Genomic DNA, 26,973 nt, shown 5'->3' with positions numbered 1-26,973 from the left:
CTGCTGTCAGCAGATGACTACATTTTTCAATTTTAGGAGCAATTCTCTTGATGTGTTAACCTTATTTACACTTGTTTCAGTACACTCATGTCTTCCTGCTGAATGTCAAGGGCAGCTCAAGAATTAAACAGAGTTAACAATTTCTTCCCATGTCCTCCACTGTAATGAAATTACTTCAGCTTTGAAGCAGTGAGGGGGTTGCAAAAGGTTTTGGTGTTGAACAGTGTTGTTATACAAGTGGCAGCCAGATTCTCATCTTGTGCACACCACAAGTCCCTTGAAGTCTATAGATTTGTCTATTTAAATTTAGGACATAATATCATGTGTAATTCAAGGAATCAGTTAATAAGACACCCAAGTTCTTCTCTGGTGTCTTGGGGTATCAGTACAGATGGGTGGGTGGTGGATGGGGTCTCCAAAGAAGATGGAAAGACATGGTCATACAGCGGTTCCACCACATCATCCTTTAAGGTCACAGAAGTTTTCAGATGTTTTTCAAAGTCTTGGTCCAAATTTTCAAAGGTGCTGCTGTCCAAGCACCTTCCAAGACAAGTGCCGTTTTCGTGCGTCTTTATTAAAAGGCAGAGAAAGACAGTGGGGAAGAAGCTTAGTAGCAGAGAGGAGGAGGATTAGAAAGAGAAAGAAAATATGAAACGGTACCGACATACCGATAATGATATGAGCTGTAACAACCAACTTCCAATGGCCGATCTTCATTTGGCTATTTTTACGCAGGAGTTTAAGTATAGATTTGGGTGGCTAAATATAGACAGTCTGATAGCTATTAGGTGAAATCTCAGTTTGAAATTATTCAACATCTTCTTATTATATTTGAATAATCAATGTTTTACTCCACTGTGAAACCATCTGAATAAAAATCCTTTCAGAAAGTACTACTTTGCTGTTAGTTGGATAAGTCAGAAGAGATTGCCTTTATGAAAAGCAGCCGTCAGGTACTCTTCAGAAGATGAACGTGTTTGCAGACTCTAATGAGAAAAGAGAGTTAACCATGCTGTGAGATCTCACATGCCCTCTATCCCCTAAAACTTTTTCCTTTTGGAAAGCTGGACTCAAAGCTGTTTCTGTTTCTGTAACAGCTAAAATCTGGTTGTTAGAAGCCTTGTTCCTTCATCTTGAGCCTGCCCAACATGATTTCATTTACCCAGATAACATGAGCGGTGTGTTGTGGAATATTCACTGTGCAGTCATATCATGCTTGAGATTAAACTCTAGCTGATGAATGAACCCTTCACTTCTGAATGTAATTGCTAACCATTAAAGTCTTAAACTGGCAACAGTCCTGTAGCACAGTCAGTGAAATGGTAAAAAGCTGTAATTGCAACCTGTGCTTTTTCCAAATCATTCCACTTTTGTTGTGCCATATGTAGATTGAATGGTATACCATGGTATACTAATATAGTGTATCACTGCTTGTCCATCCTAGAAAGGGCTCTTGGAGCTGCAATCCATTGAAAAAGGTCTTTGAAGGCTATAAATACCCCTGTTTGTAAACGAGAGCAATGGAAGCTAAATATATGCCGACTCTACTGTGACAGATCCTGAAAGCGATTCTTATTCATTTTGATTCTTGCCCAGAATATCTTTCTTGCAGTCCTACTTCTGAAATGTTGAAGAAAACAACACTGACAACTCGCCCTTCAGCGCTGTGCTGCAGACAAGACAGGCTTGAGTAACGTTACAGAGCTCAGCTAATTGCAAAGTGAAAAATATTGGTCATTTGCCTCCTTTCTGTACGAAATCCAGACTGCCACTAAATGCTACAGCCAGGATCCTAGGCTGATTTAGACTGGCACTGCTATATTGATGTCATCAGCACTTTTTGGTGTTAATTGGCAAGAGGATCCAGCCTTGTAGCTTCACTAGCCCAGCCAATGCTTTGGGCTTCTCTGGACCTTCCAGTGCTGTCAGTAGCTGCTTTATCCTTGCCATCCACAACATGAATTCTCAGCTCAAAAGATAGTAAAATGAAAACTGAAGCAAGTGTAGGAGGATGGGGAAGCTTCTGAGGGAAGGTGTGCTGAGGCATGGCAGGTGACTGATGCTCTGGCTGATGGATCCTTCCCCCAAGAGAGCAAATGCTAATGCTGCTGTGAGGAACTGGGTGTGCAAGGACAGGAATAGGGCTGCTGACGATCTGTTGACGGAGCTAGGAGCGCAAGAAGCAGAGAGAATTTCAAAGAAACAAAACAGTCTAGGATTTTTTTATTTGTTGTACACGATGTGTACAACTTCCTAGGGAATACAGTTGCATTTACACTTTAAGGTTAAAATCTGAAACAGTAGAGAAATGGAGGTGTTATTCCTGCTGTGGAAACAGTGAAGATCACAAGGGGGAAAAACATAGCAGAGATATGAGGAAATTCAATTTGGTCCTTCAGGTGGTACTGACATCCCAACAGCAACCTCGCTTCTCCCCTGCTTCTAGGCATTTTGGCGGCATTGCAAAACCCCAAATCCCCAGAAATTGCAAATTTACACCTGTGGGTTTTTGCTTCTCCAGCTCAGGAAAGGGAGGCAGGGGTGCAAAAACAGATGGGAGCTGTCAGCCAGCTCAAAAATGACATGACTCAGGAGGTGTTTTATTTATGGAGATGTTCAGATCAAACAATCAAAGATCCTTGGTACCAATTGGAGAAGGGGAATTTGGTTCCTACGGCCCAGTTCTGCCTTCTTTCCAACATTTGCTTTAAGCTTGGGGGAGGACGAGAAGGCAGCAGGGACATCCAAGCTCCCACTCTCACATGAGAAACCTGGGCTGATGGAAGGCATCCTTGACATACAGCGTTAATACAAGAAGGAAGGGACAAGGCACTCTTCTCCTTCTTACAGTATAAAATCGAATGGGGTTAATTTTAAGATTTTAAAAGTGCATGCAAAATGTTAAAGTCAGATGCCCAAAATGTTGTTAAACACAAGCGATTTGTGATTTGAAATATTACAAGCCTGCTATTTTTAGTGCAGAGGATCCTTTAGTCATTCTACATTTAGATGGCTTATCAGAATTAAATAAATAACAGCAATGGTTACTGCTCAAATTAGGTCTGTCTCGGTTTCCATGGCATCCAATCTGTTATCTCCAATATTCTTGCCAGGATTTGTACTGGGGCTCTGGGACAGCAAAATTTCTTATAAGGCTTATAAGGAATTATCCTGTAGCAATTTCAGCTATATGGTTTCCATGAAACCCTGGAATAAATGGATTTATTTGAGATGTGTTGAAGGTTTTTTTCTTTCTTTTTTTCTTTCTTTCTTTTTTTTTTTTTAACTGTTGTCTATTTTTAGCACTGCTGCCTGCTTTTATGTGATGCTGCTTTAACTCTTCTGTGGATGTGTTAATGTGCTGTATGGTGAATCTGTGTGGTGGCTGTGCCTGTTGCGCTATCCTACGGGGGCAGAAGAGGACTTTGATGCTTTGATGCCACCAGCAGAGAGTATTTGAAAACCAGGGCTCAGGAGCGCGGGATAACATGAGTCTTTGCTTCTGCCTTTTTGGTACCTCACAGTCCTTTGAAAGCAGCTATACAGGAGTCTTTCCAGTTGTTCTGAGACACCAAGGGAAGTCATCCTTGGAGAAAGGATAGCAACGCTTTGTCTGAGGCCAAGAAAAAAAATTTGCTTACGTCAGGTTGCTGTGTTCAACGTAGAGGTAAATGGGTGAAATGCAAAGACCTATGTTATGTGAAAAGCCAGGCTGGATGATTTAATGATTCCCTATGACCTAAGACACTATGCAACTATGCATTAAAAAGACAGTTATAATCTCAACTCAGAAGATGGCCATGGTGTGCACAGCAAGCTGTACAGCTGCAGAGAGGAGGAAAATATATTTGTGCTGTAACAGCTGCATATTTCCCCATAGATCTTCAATTAATCTTACCTTTTAAGGGTACATTTTTTAGTTCTTTGGCCATTAGAGTTTTCAAATGAGGGTTTCATTAGTCTTCCGTTTTGTAATGTTACCTAGGATATAGATCCTGTTCACTTTTCCCCTCTGGTAAACACTAATTTATTTTGAGTTTATTTGCATCCTCTTGTGAAGAAATTTTGGATCCATGGCATTTTAAAAACCAATGGCTCACTGGGTTTCTAATTTCCAGGTAATATTCCTAAACAAAATGTATCATTACATGGCACTGAGATTTATGGCAAATCAGAACTTGTTCTAAGAAACACTTCTAGTATTTTTATAAGAGTGAATGGCTTAGGAGAGGATAAGCACTTTTACAGCGCCTTTTTTCAGTGGATCTCAGGAGGACAGTGAGGACCATAGTGAATAATTCGATGTTCAGTGTTTACTTACTTGTATCTCAGCCTTAAGAGAATGATAGTAACACTGGCCTGCAATTTTCAGCTGGCATAAACTGGCATCCTTTCCCCAGGCATCAATGGAGCTGTGCTGATTTATATGAGCTTAGGGTGCACCTCTGGTGCACACAACATTTCTACCATACCTTACATTGAATTTGATTTACTCTGAATCATGATTGAAACATAGCTGTGTGTTTAAAGTAGGCAAGAAATGATAAAGTGCTTACTATTTATAGAGTCATAGCTACTTTTCCAAGCCAACCGAGCAATTCCCAAGTACAATCACCATACAAAGACTTTAATATTTTAGTGTTCTGTCACCCTCTGGTCACTATAAATTTACTGTGGCTGGGCACGCAGCCCCAGCACAAATCTATTTGAAAAACACTTACCTAGGCAACTGCATTAATGCAGAGGCTGGCTATTCATGTTTGAAAGCACCATCTCTTGACCCACTCTGCAATGAATGGAAAAGGGCTAAGCTGAACCTGTGTAATGCTGCACACCACCAGGCAGTGGGTGAGATCGTGATTATGGATCTAGCAGATGCTGGAGCACTCTGTTTAAGCTTTTTGCATAGAAAAAAGGGTTAATGGTTAACACATTAATGGTACCTGAGCTGTTGTAGTAGCTGTTTTAAGATTCCTGTTACTGAAGCCATGGTGATTAAAGCACTGCAGGCTTTCCTGTCCACACTCTGGGCAGGGTTCTTTTATTCCTGGGTTCTGTATTTTAGTGCAATAGTTCACTTTTTTCAGGTGTATTTCCTTCATAAGGTATATTCTTACATGAGAATGCCCCATGCTAACGTTTGAAAAGCTCCCTGTCCTGCAACTTGGCTCACTATGAAGGTGGCTTTGGCATGCAGCCACGGCACTGGCAATAGGATGTAGGAAGCTTATTGCCACTCAAGTTGCATAGCAGTGGCTGTTGCTACTCCTATGTTACTGGTGTAGCCAAATTCAAGAAGGTAAGTTTTAGCTCAGATTGATTGGCAAGGTTTGTGAGGAAGGGAAAATAAAAGCAGTTGTGGCATCTCTCTATCCTCTCTTCCACCTTGCTGTGATCAGTGCAGTTTTTGAGATGGGTCTGGGTACAGTGTACTCCTGGGTTGCACTTGGGCAGCGCTGCCCCAGGCTGGTGCTTAGTGCTCTGAAGAGTGAGAGAAATAGCATTTTCATGCAGCTGACATACCAGGGAAAATTTTTCCATAGCTGCTGCAGAGCAGGACGTGGTCTGGTCTGTGCTCACCCTCTCTGTGCTACTTATTAAATCTTCTTGAAGCTCTTGTCATATCCTCAGGGATGCAACATATTGAGAGAAAAATAATGTGGAAATTGTATAACGTTTACTGTGGCTTTGGGTTCCTCTAAGCGGAAAAGAAACTCTGGGTGAGCCACTTCTGAAAGAGGCAGATGCTCTTGAAAAAGCTCACCCATTGCAGAAAGCTCAAGGGACCGGGCTGTGTACCATAAAGCTCTTAGGAAAGAAAAGCCATACACATGTTTACTGCTGCCAAACAAGCACCCAGAGGCATTAATGGAACATGTTCCCAACCTTGGAGACTCCTCCATCATATGGGAGGCAGGTTGTTGACTTTGTGCAGAAAGTTGCATTGTTCATTTTGAGGTTAGAGAAGCCCTGAGGATCAGAAGGAATTAAACCTACCAGGTTATGTGTTGGTAGCATGTCTCAACAGTCAGTCCTGTTCTAAGCAGAGCCCGAATGTACCGTGAGAAACTCTATGAGAGGAGCTTCATATTTAGATGCTGGACCACAGCATCCCGTACAACTGGGAATATCATGGTTCCTTGCCACACAGAAATATTTGGTAGGGAGCTTTCCTCTGCTGGAAAACAAACAGATCTTCTTTTCTAAGGAAGACAAAACAGGTGGAGGAGTGTGTTTTGAATGATGGCCATCCCAAAGATAAAGAATTTGAACCATGGTTAAAAGCGAGCAAAAAACAATCTTGGAAAGAACTGGTATGATCTGGTGCTGGTTTCGGGGGGGGGGGGGGGGGGGGGGGGAGGGCATAAACTGATGAAATTCCGCTAGCAACTTTCTAAAGGAAATCCAAATTCTTTGCATATTTTCCTACCTAGACTCCAGCCACCCAGTCTGCTTCCCTGGGAGGTTTTGTTCCATTTAATGAAGACTCTTTGGTTCAGTTGGTATAAATGTGGGAAGAAATAAATTCCCAGCTTCTGCAAGACACAAAATTTTCAAGTTTTCCTGGTGCCACAGGTTTTTAATGTGACTGAAGAGCAGTTGTCCTATCAGGAGCAGTGGGCCATCAGCTCTGTATCCCGTCTCCAACAGTGACCAAAAGCAATTCTGGGGAAGAGTATGAGAATAAGATAGAGGTGTAATGGTACATACCTAGCTCCTTTCCCAGCTTCTGTTTATAGGTAGTTCAAGGATTTCCTGGAGGCTTGTGTTTTTAATGGTCCTGATGTAGTTTTCCCTCTCAGATTTGTCCGATCACTTCTTAAATCCCTGTAAGCTATAAGCATCCACAAATCTGCAGGGCAAGGCATTCCACAGGTCCACTGCTTGCTGCTGGCAATAGCCTCTCTTTTTCTTGGTTTTGAAGTCTCTAACTACTAGTTTCAGTTGATGTTCCTTGTTTCATGCACTGAGAGATAGCGAGCAAGTGTCATATAACTACCAGATAAAGTGATAGCCCCTGCCCCATGTGTTTACCAGCTAGCTTGTAGACCAACTGAAAGAGGTACATGAAATAAATAAGCAGTGGGAAAAAGGATTTGGATACCATGACCTCAACATGGTGCTGCAGAGGCTATACCTGCACACAGGGTAACAAACCACCTCTGTTGCCATTAGTGAGGGAAGGATGATTCCCACACTGTGTGGTCTACTCTGCTGTGCCTCTTCACACTACTTTTCCGAATGCATCACTTCTTCTTCTGCCGGGAGCCAGCTCTTGTCTGTGAATATCTTTGCTGCTGCAAATATCAATATTGCTGCAGCATTTGGTGTTTTCCAGTTAATGTGCTGAACCCTGGCACAGTCAAAACTGATGTGCGGATTATATAAACCACCATCACGTTTGTGTCTTGGAAGTAAAGGTGTTAACTCTTTCTGACTTAATTCATTCAGGTTGAGGGGCACCAAGGGATTGAACCTGAAATACAGCAAATCAATAATATAAACTCTACGAGCTTTGTGAGCTAAGAATAAACACCAACCACAGATCGAGTCAAATGAACCTGTGTAAGAGGCACAGGGGAAAAGTAGCAGTGGTGTTCTGTTATTGCAGGTCAATAAAGGCTAGATAATGTTTGGCTTTCATTACTGATTAAAAAGATTTCCTTGCAAATGTTATGAGATTAACACTGAGCTTTCTGTGTGCATTGAAAGGGTAATATTTGGAAATTATCATTCTGCATTATCCCAGTGAAAACATGCATAATGGTGCTGCAAACATTGCTGCCCTGGCTGGAGCTGGAGCAGGTCCTTCTGCCTGAGTCATGGATGAAGAGAGCACATGCAATGGGAGGACCTGTTCCTGGTGACAATTTTCAGCCTGTGTGACAGTCTGGTGAACGGAGGTTTGCAGGACACCCTGGACTGATGATGCCCTGTTCTACCAACAGCAACAGGAGCCTTTCACTGACTCAGTGGGATGCAGGACCCCATAAGCTTTTGAGGACACATGGTGCATTATACCTTTATACCAGTGACACTCCAGTTATGGCTGAGAAGGCAATTTCATTACATATGCCTATTTTTAGGTGCTTATAACTCAAAAACATTACCCTCTTGGCAGGAATTTATCACACTTGTTCTCAGCTCAAAGCTGATATATAAGACTTGGCACGTCTCCAGATAGCTGAAGAACAGCTGCCTGGGATGTTTCCCAACTGTGGTTTTCACCAATTAAGAAGTTTGTTTTCACACAGTTTGGAGGATTTTTTTTTTGCTTTTGAGATCTTACCTCAGTAACATGCAAAGCGTAGACAGTGTGCACTTTGTAGCCTCTTACCTTTGGTCCTAAAGTATATTTATTCAGAGGCCTCAAAGGCATTTGTTCTCCTTGAGGAGCAATCGGGAGATATATTGGATCTATCAACATTTAGTCTATCCAAATCTAATCTATAGCTCTATAAAACCAGTAGCTGCACACCCTGAAATAAAAAATGTCTTGCCTTTATTGCCATGACTCTATGGCAAAAGGAAGGCAGCACAGACTGCCAGAGACTGTGCCGACTGGTGAAGCTGTGGGTACTCCGGTACCAAAAAAGACCACTTTGTGTCTTGCATTTTTTGCTTTTCTCCTTCCACACTGCTTGTGTGGTAGTTATACCAATATGCCTCCACTGTTCTGCTGGGCTAGAGATTTTTTCCAGTGTTATGGCAAGCAAGGTTCCATCACCTTGAATGCCACACCCGATTTACATTATTTTTCTGATATTACTGTAACATGGACATGTCTACAAACAAGAGCTTCTAGGTGTCTGAAAGGTAGGGGTGCAGCGTCTGTTTGTCAAACTGAGAGTCAAATTAGAAATTTTTCCCCTGGATTAAGTTTATCGTGGCTCAGAGCTAAAGAAGTATTTCTTAGCACTCAGCAGTAATACTACTAGGCAGATACCTGATTTTTTTGGAAACTGCCTGGACTCAGAATTTGCATCCTTTTCTGCAGAGAGGTAGATAGCCAAGGCATTTAACAGCTGAATATTTCCTTTAAATGTATTGTTTAAAACTGGTCTACATTTCTCTGAATGTTCTGAAGCAAAACCTGCAGGCTGGGAAATACCTTATCCAAGGCAGAGCAGCTAAGTCTCTAGGAACGGTGCTGGGAATTTATAAAGCTGTTTTCTGTTCAAAACTCTCGATGTGTTTTACCCTCTGTGCTGGTGAGATGCTGACCCACTTCCCAGCTGTGATACGATAGCGATGTGGCCAAAGGCCCTGGGAGGGTTTGCGACGGAAACAGCATCAATAAAGAACCCTCTAAACACTTTTCTGTGCCATTCCTAGAAATTCTGCTGAAGGTAAGGATGCTAAAGGGATTTGTTCTGGCAGGAATTGGGCTTGCAAAGTATGTTACATGTTCCCCAAACACAGAAATATGTGTATGTCAAGAGTATAGGCAGGTTTGTCTGGGGATACAGAGAGGACTAGGCTATGATGGGCAGTCTTGGTAGGGAAACACAAGATCAAAGGAGCTTTTTTAGTGTTTTCCCCAAAAATTGTTTGTGCATTTTGGAGAGCAGAGGGCCAAAGAGATTCAAACATCTGCAGGGTGCAGACTCTGCAATGGTTTGTGGGCAAAGCTGTGCAGGAACAGGAGCAAAGTGAGCGTGGTCCAGTCCCGTTGCCCTGCAGGAGGGTGGCAGCAGCCAGCTAATGCCCCCCGGCCAGGTTGGGACAGGTCAGGACAGCAGAGCAGGGAGCCTGGTCAGCACCTCCCCAGGTTTAGCGCTGACCTGCCTTATTTTCAGCTTGAGTCCTGCTGCTGAGCCCCTGCATAGGAAATGAGGCACGGTGGGGTGCAAACGAGGGGAGAGAAATGCCTCTGGGAGATGAGCAGGAGAGATGCTGCAGACAAAACACACAGCTAAGGCAAAATGAAGGGAGAAGGATGCTTGCATCAAAGAAGCTGGGGATGTGCTCAGGTTCGACTCCTGCTTGAGAAGCAGACGGAGCAAGTGGTCCTCAAGAGACAGATCTAACAGCCACCCCTGAATTAGAGATTCCCTGTTCCTGGGACCATACAGCCTTTCAGCTGCAAAGAGCAAGAGAAGGTGAAGATCTCCTTTCTTTCCCTGCACTGTGTGGTGGAGGCTGCCAGACACATCAGGAGGATGAAAGCATGGTACACTCCTCATCTTACCACCAGCAGAGCAACGACTGAGGAGAGGTACAGTCCTTGCTATCACCAGGTCATGCTATAGGCTTGCTTTGCCTTATGTTCTTTTTTGTCTGGAGATATTTCTCTCATATTTCAATGTTAGTCATAACTTGTGCAATATCTCCAAATGCTATCTGTGGTCTTAACTTAATAAAACCCCTTTAAATGATACAAAACCTTCTCATCACTCCAGTCAGATGCAGAATGATGTAATAAGCCATAACAGGCTTTCTGGAGTACCAGGAAAGCAGATCATTTTTCCTTTTAAATGTCCACTATGAAATAAATACCCTGGGTTACAGTAAAAGGTCTTGCCAGTCTGACTGATGTTTAGAAGTCTGTAAAAATTTGATGGTGCATCCTCCACACTGGCTTTCACCATGAGAAGATATTCCTTGCCAAACTTTTTCCTCTCTTATGTGAGAAATTTATCCCATCGCATCAATTTCCCAGTATATAAAAGTGCAGCTGGCTGGAGGGGAGCGAGAGGCAGAGCACTGTGGAAACTTTTCCTAAATCCCATCTCCGTCCTGAAACACAGATGTATGAAACCTCCACCTGGGAGGTTTAAAAGGTATCTGTCCGTATTTGTTTGCTTTCAGTTGTTCGAGACTCCAGTTCAAGCAGTTATCTCTGGTTACCAGGACCATGTGATAATTTCACATGTGATATCCCTTTCCCTACCTTTTTTGTTTTTTCTTTTAATTTTTTTTAATTCTCCATAAAACTGTTTATGGTTTGTATTAAATGGATGCAAATTTCAGTTTTCAAATTTCAGTTAACACAAGCCAAAGCAGAACTGAAGGTTTCTGATGGGGTTCTTTGCTACCAAATTTTCTGGGACCAAACCAACATATTTCTTGCTTTTAATCCTGACCTGTCTTCTTTTGGCCGTTGTGATTTCCCCTCCTCCCGTGAATATAACTTGAAGAAAAGATTTGTGTGGCTCCCTGCAGCAGGAATCAGTACATTTACAGCACCTTTTTCGTCTTGAAATGTCTCTTTGCAGATGGCCTGATTTTTATTATCTTTATTCCCTTTCTTTCCCCCTTCCCCCCAGAAGATACCATTTGGGCCATTAGTGATCTCAGCATTTTCTATGCAGTTCTGCAGATATTTTTGTCAGCCTCAAATCAAAACGGTGCCAGATGGAAGCCCCATGCTCTTCATAGATGATCATTTCCAGCATTCGTCTGTGAGGTTGTATAACATATGTCCACAAGAAATTAAAAATGCTGTTTCCTTGTATGAACTGTGTATGCTCAAGGGCTCAGAGGAGGTTAAGAAAACAGCTGAGCCAGGACTGTTCTGTACTTTTGAAAGGAATTAATTTCCTAAAGAGAAGTTATATTAACACTTAGATTGGTTGTTGATTTGTTGAGGGTGGTCTTATTGCTAAAAACAAAGCAGTCATGAAACACACTAGCAAAAAAGAAGGAGTTTTATGTTAAAATCATAGTCTCTACTATCAGGCGGGTGCTGTTTTTCTGGTTTAGTGTTTTTGTGGGTTTTGGGACTTTTTTCCCCCAAACATGCTCAATGGTAGCTTAATGCTCTTCCCGTTGATATCCATGGGAACTGACCATTGATTTCCTCCTGAGCTGGAGGAGTTTCCATACTTTGGGCAGGTCTTTTGAAAGCAGTCTCCTTATCAGTGTGGTAACTAGACTGAGATTTCCAATGCTGGTATTTGGATGCTCAGTTCTCATTAAATGAATAGGAGCAAAACATCCAAAGCCCTGTACTAGCTCTGAGAAGTTCTGTTGGGGCCAACTGGCCCAGGAGGCTGCTGTGTGTGCTGACCATGCTCTCTTGCTTTTGCATCCAGCCTCTCTGTCCTCTGCAAGCTTGTCTCCTTTCATTTACATCTACGCACTGGGTCATCTCTGTTATTGAAAACAACCCTTTTGCATCTGTTTGTATGTGTTTTGTGTGAAGTACTACATATGTTTGTAAGGGCTACAAAAAAAACCCTAATATTTAAACTCCTGAAAGAAACAGGGACTGCAAATAGCTGCAATAAACTACAAGGAAAACATCTAAGCATTCCTGTTCTTTTGAAGTGTGGGGCTGGTCATTTTACAAACCTGAGTAGATTAACTATCTCGTGTTCATGCACGCACAGGAAGTGTTTAGCTTTGTTTATTGTGGGCATAAGGCAAAAGGAATCAGATCTTGGTCAAAAACAATGTCTTTGTGCTAATGTAAGTAAAACTCTTTCATTCTGCTTTTGGAGCAGGCAAGAGGAGCACATGGCAGCAATTACTGTGGGCTACATGACGGGTGGTAGCTTGTTCAGGAGAGGTAATTAGGTTGCTTGCAAACACATCATGCAAATTTTCTGTCTGCTTTCCTAAGGAAAAAAGTCTTGTTGAGATCCTGCTGTCCTTCTCTGTTGAACTCTGTGGTCAGCTCCAACAAAATTGGAGAAAAGAGCAGAGGCTGCAAAATATTGTCTTTTCTGAGACAGCTAGATAGCTAGGCAGAAAGCACGTTCCACTTTAACATAAGGAAAAACTTTTTCACTCTGAGGGTGACAGAGCACTGGAACAGGCTGCCTGGAGAGGTTGTGGAGTCTCCTTCTCTGGACACATTCAAAACCCGCCTGGATGCGTTCCTGTGTGACCTACTCTAGGTGGTCCTGCTTTGGCAGGGGGGTGATGATGATCTTTCGAGGTCCCTTTCAACCCCTAACATTCTCTGATTCTGTGATTCTATGAAGAGACAACGATGGGAGCTCAAGTCATCTTAGACAGCAAAGCACAGAGATATCCATGCCTGCTGCCTTGGATCAGCCACCTCTGCAATGGATAGGGTACTCACCCGAGATATGGGGACACGCAACATCAAGTCCCTGAACTAGAAAGAGACCTAAAGCTGAAGGTTTTCAGTGTTGGGTGATCTTCTGACAATAAAGCTATTTCTTTTTCTTCCCTGTTGGTACATCCCACTGATATAAATGGTGAAGCCTTCCCAAGAGGAAGATGTGAACTGAGAAAGGAGAGCAATGTGTTTTGTTGATTCTGATTCTCCACTGCTTGTTGGCATTATCCTTGTCCATTTTGAGACATAATGCATGCTGCCATTTGCACACTGCCAGTCGGGAGAGCATCAGGAGTTTTGGGAGGAGGGAATTGCTTGGTTGGGAGGGCTGTTTTGTAGAGAGGTTTATCTTAATACCGTTGTGATTTCCTGGGCTGTTTGCTGTCTCCTGAGCTGTCAAATGCCCGGTCAGGTGTTTTGGGACTGTCAAATACCATGGGAAAGGAATTGCAAGAAGACAACTGACTTTTCACTGTATATTCAGAAACTCCTCTGAGAAGCTAGGAGACTGGGGGCCCTCCGTGGATTCTCTGAAAATCAGCTTATTACTTGACTGTTAAGCATATCGTATATGCCAAGTAATTAATTTTTACAGCAAACTTGTCTAGGAGTTGGGCAAAGGAGCAATTAATTCTCTGGAAACAGATCCATTATCATAATTGCTAATAGATGCAAAACTCCCTCAGACGCAGATGGACAAAAGAGCCCTTTCATCTCTGCGATTAGGGTACCTGGAAGTCAGATCCAGCGTGCATGATAGGTAGTTAGCCCATTTAAAACCCCCCATCTAGTGCTAATTGTTGCTGCTGAGCTCCAGCATGTTAGATGGAGGAGAGAGCACAGGTGGCTCCTTTCCCCTCTCTCACAGCTAGCATAGCGGCACCCACCCCATCACCTCTTCCTCTCTGTGGGGATGTTCTTCCCCTCATGGGCATAATTGGGGTTTTCCTGCTGACAGCAGGAATCAGTGAATGTAATGCTATGAGCATCTCCAACTAGAGAGGTGTTCACACAGTCAGTGTTGTGCAGACCCAACATGTCCTGTGCTGAGAGAGCGGAGTGTGGTCCCTGCCACAAACACTTGCCAAACAAATTTGTACAAAAGATGGGTTTGTCTTTCTGCAGCCCAATAAAGGAAACACAGCCATGCATGGGATAGAATAAGACCTTTGCTCCCTTTGTTATTGAATGAGAGCTTTGCTGTGTCATTCTGCAACAGATCTTATATCTTCAGCTTGATTTGTGGTTGAAAGGACATTTGGGAACTTGCAGAATCGTAATTAATATTTCATAAAAGCCAACCCTGGAAAAGCAGCTAACAAAGAGCACTCAGCACTGTGCAGCTGCCAAACACTGTGTGTTTCCCTGGGCCCAGGGACTTTTGTGCTCTGCAGGCACAAGCTTCCCCCTGTCTCCAGATAGCATCCTGAGGGCCCTGGCTCTGCTGCCCAGCAAACACGAGTCGTCATTTGCAACTGGCTAATGTACTACCAGTGAAAGATGGGAAGGGGCAAAGGGAATAGAACAAGAGGCTTTTATGAGAGTTGATCCGTTGCTATTTAATCTACAGTGACAAAAGCATCGCTAATAGAACATGGGGAAGATGATGAGATGGGCCAGACCTCAGGCCTGAACACCTGTGACGCCTAGGAATGCAGACAGTGCTCTTTGATCTATTCAGCATCTCATGAGCACCAGCATTGAGCTTCTAGAACATCTTCTTGTGTGGTGTTAGGTGACATGACTTTTTTTATTAATTGTAAGCATAGTGTGATTCAGACCTAGCACAGGTCCAGCCCTGCTTTTTCTAGCATCTAGTTAACAGTGTAGGAGGAAGGAGACAGAAGGGAGATGCCGTAGTTTGAGCCTACCCAGCTGGCAACAAAAGCCCCCAGCAGCTGCTCACTCACCCCTATCCCGTCCCCTGAGGGATGGGGAGGAGAAAATACAACCAAAAGACTTGAGGGTCGAGAGAAAGGACGGGGAGAGCTCACTCACCTGTTATGGTCACAGGCAAAAGACAGACTCAACTTGGGGATAACAACATACATTTAATACAACCAACCACCACCATCAAGGATAATGAGATACACAACTAGATCTTAAAAACAACACACCTCCCCCTCCGGTCTTCCCGAGCTCAGCTCTGCTACCTCTTCTCCCCAGCAGCGCAGGGGCAGGGAATGGGGGTCACAGTCCGTCCGGCACAAGGTGTCTCCGCTGCTCCTTCCTCCTCAGGCAGAGGGGCCCTCGCAGCCCTCCCCTGCCCCACCGCGGGGTCCCTCTCCCGGCAGACATTCCTCCTCCAACCGCCCCAACGCGAGTCCTTCCCGCGGGGCCGCAGCTCCCCAGAACCCCCCGGGGCGGGTCCCTCCCGGGGCTGCCGCCCTCCCACCGACGGGCGGCTCCAGCGCGGGCTGCCTCGGAGCCACGGCTGCTCCGGGCCCGGGCCCTGCTCCTCCGGCCTGGGCTCCTCCACGGGCTCCAGGGGCTGCAGGGGCTGCTCAGCCGCCACCCCACCGCGGGCCGCAGGGGAGCCTCTGCACCGGCACAGCTCCCCGTTCCCCTTCCTCATGACCTGGGTGTCAGCAGGGCTGTCTCTCTCCCATCCCCTTCTCTCTCCAGCTCACCAACACAGACAGACAAAACAAAAAAGCAGACAATCAACCGCTTCTTTCACGCTCAGTTATTCTCAGAGGCGCCATTGGTCTGGCCTTGGCCAGAGGTGGGTCCGAAATTGGAGCCAGGGGAGCTTCTCGAAGCCTCTTAGAGAACCCACCTCTGTAGCCCCCTCCGCTGCTACCGAAACCCTGCTAGACACCAAACCACCACAGGAGAAAAGAGATAAATGGAGAATTTTTAAAATACCAACATTTTTGCATGGAACCTTGGTTTCTTTGTGTTGATGCAACAGCACATAGCAGTGCTGCAGTCTATAATGAAAACATCCAGTTTGGGTGAAAAGCTGTGAAATTAATCAATAAGTAGTATTAACCACTGTCATACTGCCCTCCCCTCCCCTAAATCAAGAGAATTGGACCTGTGATTGTACGTGATGGGAGACAAACCAGTGAGGCTGCTTCACGCACAGGTACGCAAGCAATAGGAACAGCTGTGCAAATACTGCGGGGTTTTGATCCTGCATGACAAATGAGATACAACGATAACAGCTCTCCAGAAGCTGACGTTCAGCATCAGAGGCTATTGTGTAATTAAAATGAATCCCAGCCTGGAGAGGGCATTTATGGCTTCTACTTTACTAGACACAGAGCAAGCCTGAATCTTGCAGTCCAAGCAGAGACACAGCCATTTACATTCCAAATGTAGTCGCACTTCTTTCCAGAAATCACAACGCAGGGATGAACTGGCCCAGAAACGCTCCCATGGAGGTTGGGCAGCCAGCAAAATATTGATTGAACCAAATGATGGAATATGATTAATTACATTTGCTAATTTGGCGTGGCCATGGAGGCTTAGTGGGCAGGGAGGCTTCGTCCCAGTTTTTCTGAGCCATGGTGGAGGAAGCAGTTTCCTTGTGCTGTGGGATTGAAGCCCTTTGAGATATGGCAGTATTCTTCAATAAGTCATGAAATACTAATTGTAGAAGGTAAGGGCTTCATTTCTGAAGTGCAGCATGCTGTTTGTAAACAACCTTAGTGCTCATCATTAGATCTATGAGGATGCAGAGTTTGCATACCATCAAATACTGTGATCCTTCGAGGAACATTGGTTCCTTTCATTAGGCCACATTCAAAAGCCGCTGGATGGATGGAGAGGCTCCCAGCCACCTGTGTGCCCCCCCCCCCCCCCCCGCCCATGACAACGGCTGAGCAAGAAACAACGATCTTGCAATTAGATGTAAGTAGTGTTCTGGAGTGTCACCACTAGGTTATAGTCAGCTAATAAGCAGTGATATTAGAGTCCTGCAATTGTGAATACTGTTAAGTAATTTTCTAAGGCATATTTCATGTGGTTTAAAAATGTATCTTCTTTTCTTATAAAGTTGAGAAGCCCTTTTCTCCATTCCTGCTTAAGGTGAGTCCAAGCCAAGTAGCCACACCATACAAAATAAGGCCGTACGGTTGGGTATGGAAAGTGGATTCTTTAAAAAGTATCCATTTAAAGCATTGCACATTAATTATGAATGCATCTGAGTTTGACCAAAGGCCACATAATGTAGCAAGCCAAGTTCAGTACATCTAGCAAAGCAGGAGAATTGACATGATTTTTTGTGACTGTACAACCAAGTAGAAATGTACTGACAGCATTTGGAAACAATGATAGTTTTGGGGGGGAAGGAATAGTCATCAGCCTCTCCTCTACAGTTGAAGACTCCATAGGCAGGGCTCTCAGTTCTCAGAGCTGTGCTGCACGATGTTTCACAGGCTTCATGAAACGAGTTTTAGCTCTTTCTGGAGTGTGGGAAGCACATTGTCTGTTTAAGTGGGAACTGGCCTTCACAAAGCTGAGGGCATTATTTACCATAGCAAGCTACTTCAGAACTGTTGGATACATAAAGCCATAAAATGCTTTCTTGGTATGGCAATGCTTTATGTTGCTTCCTGGATGGCTCCAGGAAAAAAGACCAGGTTGCACAACATTTTCTTGCATTTGTCCACTTGACTTTTTGGCAATTTCCACCCTTAATTTCTTGCTAGTGAGTGCTGGCTTGATGTCATTGCTGACCTTCCTGAATTCCTAGCAGCACAGTTAAAACAGCAAGTTTGGAGAGCAAACATTTCATCTAGAAATAACCTGTTTTTCCTCGAGACCAAAACTACCCAGATACTGTAATGGTATTTTTAAGTTTTGCCTAAGTCAGGAAAGGGAAAAGCCTGAATTGTGTGCTGGGCACAGCTCAGAAGATGAAGGAGTAGGTGCTTCACCCATGGAAGTGAACGCAATAGTACTTCATTACCGGAAGTGTTGAGGAAATGAATCAGAAGTCATTAGTGAAGAGCTCTCAGTTCATCCCTTCTTCAGGAAGAAGTAGCTCTTCTAGGTATTCTTAATCGAAATTGTGCTTATTGCTTCAAAGTCAGGGATAGAAGCTGAATTGTTTCTCAAGAAGCATTATCTTGCCACACTAGACGTCAGTAAATACAGGTGTATCTGACTTTTTGCTCAAGGAAAGGAGTTTTTAGTTGACTCAATTCCCTTTTTTTCAAGTTATTGGCTGCTGCTGTTTGCTTTAATTATCTTTTCATGGAAAAACAAATATGACAATATGTTGTACCGATTAACAGAGTAAAAAGATTCCTAAACTGCTTATAGTCAAATTTGTTTAAATTTAGTGGTTGAAGTCACTTGTATTGTTAATTCCAATCTGCTTTGCAAGTACAACATTCGGTGAGGCAAGTTCATTTGCAGAACAAAGCATCTGTCCCTCCCGTGCACATTACTGATGTGTTTGGCTTTTTACTTTAACAGTAACCACTGTGATTAGTAACTGGTACGTTAACCACTCAAGGTTTTCATTTAAAACTCTGTGGCTTTGTGGTACCTGGACAGTAGAGGGGGAACAGGAGGGCAGGTAGTGGCTGGCTTCAGGCGAGCAGAGAGCCAGCACCTGCCTGTGCAATGGCTGGGGGTGATTTTATTCTTATGGGAGCAAAACTATTGCCCCAGGCTAGCAGGCTGCTGGGTTATGGTGCTAGTCACTTGGTGGCAATGCAACGTGCAGGCACCCAGCAGCCTGCAAAGCTGCTGTCCAGCTCCGAGCATTCACATCCCACCCTCCCTCTCCTCTGGGGAAAGAGCTGTTTCCAGAGGACCTGACGGTGGGGGTGAGCCTGAGAGCTTTGCTGTAAAGGGAGGTAGGTTCTTCATGGCTGGCCATGTGAATCTGTGTGCAGTGCCTCTGGCTCCATCACTGATCCAGGGTCCAGCAGGAAAACAGGCAAGGGGCACATCCTCACCTCCCCGCCCAAAACCAAGGGAGTCCTCAGGCACAAACCAAGCCTCCTTTCCAACCAGTTCAGGCCTTGTGGCCCCCTGACTTTTCCGTATAAAGACAAAGATGTGACCTGTGGCTATGTAGGAAATATTGCTAAAGTTGGCTGATGGCAGGCTAGCAGCACATCCTTGCATAAACTCATGGTTTTGGGGAACGAGGCTGAAAATGCTTCTCAGGAGAAGGAGGTGGTCTGAGCACCTCAGGTGGTATCTTCTCCATGCTGTAGATGAGGGAGCTAGATGCCTGCAAAGTGTGTATTGCTGTACGTGAGCACAGCTTTGGCAGTTCTCTGCATGCTGGCGCTCCTGCCTTGACAGGGTGATGTTGTCATTTGCTCACAGCAGCATCCAGTCCATGCCTTACACAACAATCTGTCTACTTTAGCTTTTGTCATGAGAAGATAACAGTAAGTCACTTGCCTGTGAACATCTGTTTGCCTGAAGGTCAGCGGGGTGTAGTTTTGAAATTGAGGATTGTTCCAGGACCGTGTGTTTCATTTGCAGTGATTTTATTGCTGAATACTTCTCAGAAAACCTTTCAACCCTTTCAGAGCAACTTTCTGCTTAGACCAGATGTGGCAATGACATCAAGCTTCCCCTTTTTTTCCCCCCAGTAACTAACACATTCTTAGTGCTAGTATTTGGGTTGATTTGCTGTCTTCAGTTATCAACGTCTATGAGTTCTCCTGCACCAACAGCACAAGGACTCTGCTTTAACATTACACACAGGAAGGAGCAGTTCCCCAGCAGAAATTATCTGTGTCTCTCCCTTTTGTATTTGATTTAAATACATACATCTGTGTTGACAACCTGAGGTCATTAATCACAGAAACACTGGTCTGGAAGAGACCTTAGGAGCTCAGGCACTGGCAGGGTATGCCACGGCCATTGCCAACTCCTCTGTGCCCTCCCTCCAGTCCCCTCCTCTCCCTCCCAACTTCTTACTGAAGGGTTAAGAAGCTGGAGGAAAGGATAGGTGGGACATACAATGGTATCATGCATGAGATGGGTGCTCAGGAGCTCTTCTCTGCCTCCAACAGCCTTCTTGCTGATGGAGGTCGCTGGATTGCAGTGCTTCTCAGTGAGGCTGACAGCTCCCACCAGCCAAAACCATTTGGGACATGGCATGGAATCTGCTTCGCTAATTATAAAAGTATCAGCTGTCATGCTATGGTGGTGGCCTCAGCCCTATGTGCAAATGTACCGCGGATGTCCTGGAATACCAAGTACTATAAATAAGTAGAATTTTTGAAAGGAATTTGGGGATTTCATCGATTCCTCAAGCTGCTTCTGGTGGAGCATTTCCTGGAATTGGTAATGAAATCAGATGTTTTGCAACACTGTCCAGTTTAATGCATACAGTCTTGTGGTGGCAGCTTTTGAAAGCTGTTTGTCTCATTGAAGTTCAGTTAACTCATTTCTGAAATTATAAACTTTTATGATTAATCACTCATGGTAGTTTGCTTTAAAGAAGATGCTTGCTAATCAGTTTGTTTTTTTCTTCCAAAATCACTTCTGAGACTTGTATTATTGCCTTAGTTATGACACAGTGACAGTGATACTTGGTGCTTCAAGAAAAATAATTGGTAATAATGCAATTCATGCCTACAAGAACTGTGTCTGAGGAGCAATTGAAAACTACATGGCTGTAATAACAAAACCCAAGGAAAATTATTTTTGGTGTGTTTTCCAGCCTTAGCACAAAAACTCTCATTCATTTAATGGAGATCTGCCAGCCCAAAAGGCTTAAGATCAGGACTACAAAGAATAGGTCACATTCATCTTGACTTGCTTTCTTTAACCTTTGTTAGTGCCTCTGAACTGTGCTGACATGTAAATAACATGGGCACTAACCTTTCCAGCATACGCATGCTCACAACTGGAATCGTGAGTCAGAAATAGCAGTTTCTCGAACAATTATTTCCAGACACACACAAGTGAGCATGACAGCGCTGTGGGTGTTATCACTGAAAGGGCATCTGAATTGCAGCTCCCTGTGTTTTCACAGCATGGATGCTGGAGTGTGGATGTAGGGTTCAGATTGTGGTGACATCTCTGCTCCTCCCCAAGTCCAAGGAGAGTGTGTCCAAGAGATTCATCCTGGGTTTTACAACATCTCACATCAACTGAGAAATGCTGTGACCGATTATGATGATGTCCCTGGATGGTCCATGCTCTATGGTTTTCAGCTTTTATTTCCAGCTGAATTCATAAGCCTTCACCCTGTGACTGGATCCTGCAGTGGTTTGAGGGGAAGGTGCAAGATCAGGATCCTGTGAGGGACTGCTGTGGCTGCAGCCCTGGGCCATGCCCCGTGGCCGGCACATTGCCCGAGTAGTGCTCCTGGCTCCCTCAGCCCTGCGCCTGCCAAAGTCCAGGGGCATCCTCCTCAAGCCCAAAACTCCCCAAACGCATCTCTTGGGTGAGAAGTCATGTTCATCGCTCTTTTGAACCTCAGAAGTAAGCATCCAAGTCATGTTTACCTAATATATTTATCTCTTGTGGGAGACTGTGATTCCTTCATTAAAAAAATAAAAGACAAAATCCCAGCAAAGCCTGGATCTCTAAGATTAGTACTTTCTAAGAGGAAAATGTTTTATTTGCTTCCTCTCCACTCCTTTTTTGTCTTTTTTCCCCCTGTTACATATCTCCTGGTTTGTCATGATTCCCTACTTTGAAACTAGTTATATCAGGCTACTCGTCTTTATATATTATAGTGGGATTTTTATGCCATACTTAATTCGGTTATCTTTAAAATGACAGACTTGGCCCGTGCAGTCATACTCCACACCTCTTCTCTCCCTTTGAAAAAGAATCCTACAAGCGTACTAAAGTAAGAAGTGTTTATAGAGTGACTCTGTGAGTATAAATAGCTCGCAAGAAAGAGCAGCACCTGCCATCTTTGATATGTCTCGCACTTCCCACAAATCACTCGTGCACGCTGGGTTTGATCACAGCTATTGTTTGTGCTAAGCTTCCTCCTACTCCTATAATCCTTCTATTTAAATGGATGGGATATTTTGCGTATGGTAAGGATTCTGGGGATATAAATTGCAGCCAAGTATTTTGTGGACATGACATGTTGTATGTGTGCGTGTTCTGCCAAGGGCAGAGAAATGGACATGTCGACAAGCACCACGCTTTAAATGGAAAGGATATGGCTCTTTTGAAAATGCCTTGAGTGACATACTTTGACTCTTACTGCTTCTTTTAAGGAGTTGCCATTGCTTTCCAAATATAGCAGCTCTGGGTTCGTGTGTAAGTCTGATAGGATCTGTGTTTTTTTGGTGGGCTGGTGGATGCTGGGCTACTGCCATGTCAGCCTGGGGTGGTCTTGGGCACATCAGTCTCCCCATGTCCTGCTGCTTGATTTGTGCCTGCCCAAGGGATGGCAGCGTGCTTTGTCACCAACTGAGATGTCCTCATATCCATTACTGAGAGGGTCAACAGTCAGGGCTTTGCATCCCTCGAGGACTGCAACTGAGGCTGTTCAGTCCCAATCACACCTCTGCTGCTGGTGGTGGCTTTGCAAGAGCGACAGCTTCTGCCATCGGCTCCCTGCCCATAAGCCTGTCTCACACTGTGATGATGGTTTCTCCTACCACACTTTCTGCAGGAGGGAGTTGAAGCAAAGCATGCCCCAGTCCTTTGTTCTTCACATCAGTGGAGGGGATTGCAATTGGTTGAAACTGGAACAAGCTTGTCAAGTTCAGGATTAGACAAGACTGAGGGGAAAAAAAAAATCACTTCTTAAATTGAGAGCATCTCACAGCATGAGGCTATGCAGGGGATCTATAGCCTGCGACAGCAGCGCCCTGAGAAGCAGTGATCGATCGGGGTGTCCCAGGAGGAGAGTGCCTGCTGCTAACGATGCTGGAGACTGTTACCAATGGCCTCTCAAATGGTGTTACAGGGGTCTGCTGCAGAGAAAGCACTATAAAAGAAGGGTGCACAGCAGTCAGAAGAGTCAGAGCCAATGCTTTCTATGCAAGCCCTTATAGACAGGACTGTGCAATGCTCTTTCCCTTGGAGCAGCTCTCCTGCACTCAGAAGATGACTTGAAGAGCAAAACACTGAACAGACAGTGTGTCTAGAATATCCTGATTGCTCATTACAAACACCTAGTTTAATATTTTCCTTTTTTTTCTCAAAGAAAATCCCAGTAGTGTTACCAATTGTATTAGTTGTACAAAATAGGCTCAATAAGATCTCCTAACCTGGAAACTGGGTGCAAGCTCTTCTCACTGAATTCTTCTCTCCATTTCTTTGGTGAAGACGAAGATGTCAGTTTTTTCCCATGTCCAGCCAGTAACACAAAGCAGAGAGGAGTTATATTTTTCAGTTCAGTTGTTCTTCTCTCTTAAATAAAATTCTCTCTTTCTGTAAGTTCCTTCTATATTCTCAGGCTTATGGGCATAAATTTTCACTTTCAAAAAAGAGTGACCGTATTCTCCAACACCGAATAACACTCCAAATAGTTGTGGCCTCTGACATTTTCTAAAGACATTTGCTTTGTTTGGCTGTAACCCTGTTTTTGTTTGTTTCTTTGTAGAATATGCCACCTATTTCCCTTGTATATATTTTAATCTCCTTCAGTCTTAGGAAGCCAATAGATAGCCAAAGAACAAGATGCCATGGTTTTGCTATGCCTTTTAAAAAAGCTTTAGATGGGTAGTTGTATGTATTCACGTGCTTTGCAAAACAAAAAAAGCCAAGTTGCGACTTTAGAGTCTACAAAGACTTGAGTTTAACTGTTGACATGATATATTCAGATCGTTTGGCATTTGGTTGGCAGCCTGTTCTGTGAAGCATAGATTTTATTGAACACAGTATTTGAGCATACCACTGCTTCTCTATTGTTGTGTTTTCCTTCAGACACAGCCAAGGTCATTTTTATATGCCATTGCCTGTAGCTGCTGAAAGGAGGCACTTATGTAGAGGTTACCCATCCTAGTTAATGTTGTTTGCTGTACCCAATGTGGCTTATTTTTCCCTCAAGCTTGAAATTGCAGAGCACAAGCCTGCTTAAAAACTGCTCATGTTGTGAGAGTTTTCCTGATCTTCCAATGTTTAATCAGACCCTGAAACCCTCCTCTTCTTTTTGTGGGACAGTATTCTGGCTAATCAAGGCTTCTGAAAGGTGTTCAGGAGGATCTGCATAGTTCCTCCAGCTGAAAATGTGCTTGATCATTTGTGGTTGTGGTGTTAGGCCGAGGAGTCTAAAACAAGGAGAGGGGCTGTGACATGCAGGGAAGTCAGCTGGTGGGGCGGGCCCTGGAGGCACGGCTCCCTGCGGGGCACTGGGGGTGGGGGGCGGGGAAGGTAATGCTGGTTGCTATTTAAGTCGGCAGCAGATGTGTCAATATGCCTGTGACGTTCCTCAAGACGGCTTGGGGAGCCTGAAGTTTATAAACGATTCTTCTTCTGACTCCTGCTAATTTTAGCCTCGGAGTGTTTACAAACAGAGCAGCATTTGTCTCTGCTCCTGATCCAGAAGGATTTCAGCCCCATCCCTCCTGACATGTTCCCTGGAGAAAAAACAAATGGGATACAAAATAGTGATAGCTATTAAAAGATGCTGAGGGAGCGTTCAGATTGGAGGCACAGAAGGCCAAATCTTCTGGCTATAAATAATGTATCTGCAGATATCATAGTGTCACCAGAAAGTAGGAAGGATATACACCTAGGAACAATTTTGAAGCAGAGAAATGGGGAACAGGGAGCTGAGCCTGAAAGCACCGCTTCTTAGTGGTGCTCCAAGGCAGTATCTAGCAATGGCTCAGGAAAAGGACAAAGTAGAATGGCATGACAAGGAGTAATCAAGTTGTAGCTACATTTGACAGCTGTCACCAGCACCGAGCCTGGGTGCAGTCCTGCCTCAACTGAAATGCCAAGTGTTGGTGCACACCAGTTACTGCATACAGTGTCCCTGAACTGAATGCATCATTTTGCTGCTGCTTTGAAATGAGGCGAGAGCAGAAAGTCAAAAAAATTCAATTGTGTCAACACAGTTCACATGGAGCTTTAGAAAGAGATTTTAAATACACACAAACCAGTTTAAAATTCTATTCCTTTCAGAGCCATGACCTCCAAATGCAGTTCTTTGAACAGGGAACATCTCCTAAAGCTTTTGTGGTTTTCTACAAAGGATGAGCAGGAAGAATTCTCCTGGGCTGGCAAGGCAAGGACCTGGACTCAATGCCAGTTTGAAGGAGAAAGGCTGTAGCTACATGCTCTGCCTTGAACAAATCCAAATCCCCCAACTTACCTGAAGTCTGCTTTGTAAAAAAAGTCCCCAGGTCATGCAACACTTGACTTTCAGAGCTAAAGCTTTGCTTCTTCTCAAAGATCAAGCTAGACCACTGTCACAGCCAACCACCTTCTACTATGGGAATTTAACAGGTCATCAGGACTCAAGGAAACCTATAAAAACAAAAGGGAAAAGACTTTCTCTTCTCTTTGCTAGTACTTACCCATGGCACTGTGCATGTCAGGAGCAACGGTGCATAAGGGCTCAGTGTAATATAGGTGAGCTTCATCTTCTGATCCTGGGTGAGCGCTGAACCTAGGTCATGTCTCAGTGAAGGAAATGCTGGAAAAATTCCACCAAATGCAGCTTAAAATTGCTGCAAGAGAACTGAGGCATCTGGGGTGAACTGCATAGAGCTTTAAAGGGGAAGACAATTTCATGTGGGAAAGTAGCAGAGGCGTGTGAGGTTCACGACAGAGGAAAGCAACTTATTTTGTGGCTATACAATTCTAGCATTGCTTGATGCATAAGAGTGTGTTCAAACTAACAGCAAATATCTTGCCTTACGTTCCGTAGGCTTCTTGCAACACTTAGAACTTCCTTTTAAGATGAGTTTCTTGAACTAATTTAATGTCTTTCCATTTTTCCTTTAAGGATCCGCTCTGAACTTTAAGCATAACTGCTTTTTTAGATTTCTTTGAGCCCAAAAATAGGTCTGAAAAACTAATCATTACATTTCTCTCTCTGTTTCTCAGGCTTGTAAAAATCAAACACTGATTAATTTTTACCACTCTTAAGGAAACAGTCAGGCATGAAAAAATGTTATCCTATGATATCATTGCATATGCAAGCCTGCAATAATGTTAGAGCTCTACTTGGCAAGTTTCCTTTCAAAGATTGCTGTATGTTCTTTTTCCTGCTGTTGCTCTATTAGCTTTCTGTGTCTGAAACTCCAGGGTAACTCCAGGGAAGGCTTGGATCGATCACATAATGCTCATCAGAGTCCTTGCCTGCCTATTATTGAGGTGGCCCAGGGTTTCTAACGTCAGGTCTCCCATTGCACTGGGACTTCATGTCCATCTGAGTTTACCTCTGGATTTCAGGCCCAGATTTGGTATGGTATATATTTTTGCCTCCCCAGCCTCTTCTTCAAATACTGTTTTCTCTCAGCTCCACAAAGGCTGGAGTGAGATCAGCCGCCTCTGCCAGTCTGCAGCTTGGTGGAGTTGAACATCAAAGCTCCTTTCCAGCTCAACTTCAAAACCTTTCAGGTTTTAAAGACTTGACCAAGTAGCAGAAAGAGTTGTCAGGAAAGCTGTAATGTGCAGGATGACAGGCTCTGTGAAGTGCATTTTCCTCTTACTTTACACAGTAATAAGTAGCGAGTGATAGCCGTAGTTTGATTTGTGCTTATTGTTATTATGGCCATGAGGGGACCACCTTCACCTTTTGACTTGTGCTATGAATAGCAGAAGAACCACTCCCAGGTCTTTCATTCAAACCTTTCACCAGCCTTGGAGAAGGGGCCTTGGGCAAAAATCTGTTTTGACATCAAGGCACCTGGTTTCAGTTAGGATACTGAATGCCCCCTTTTTCCCACTCCACCTGCAGAATTCAGTCTGCAGATGTGTAACAAAAGCTATCGCGTAACAACTTTCTTTTGATTGAGTATGTTCTGCACTGCCTTCCCTGGAGAGGAAATGAACTGCCTGTCATTTTTGCAAGGTCCTAATTT

This window comes from Leptosomus discolor, chromosome 9 (assembly GCF_034619465.1).
Source record: "Leptosomus discolor isolate bLepDis1 chromosome 9, bLepDis1.hap2, whole genome shotgun sequence".
NCBI lineage: Eukaryota > Metazoa > Chordata > Aves > Leptosomiformes > Leptosomidae > Leptosomus > Leptosomus discolor.
Note: the sequence above shows the minus strand (reverse complement) of the source record.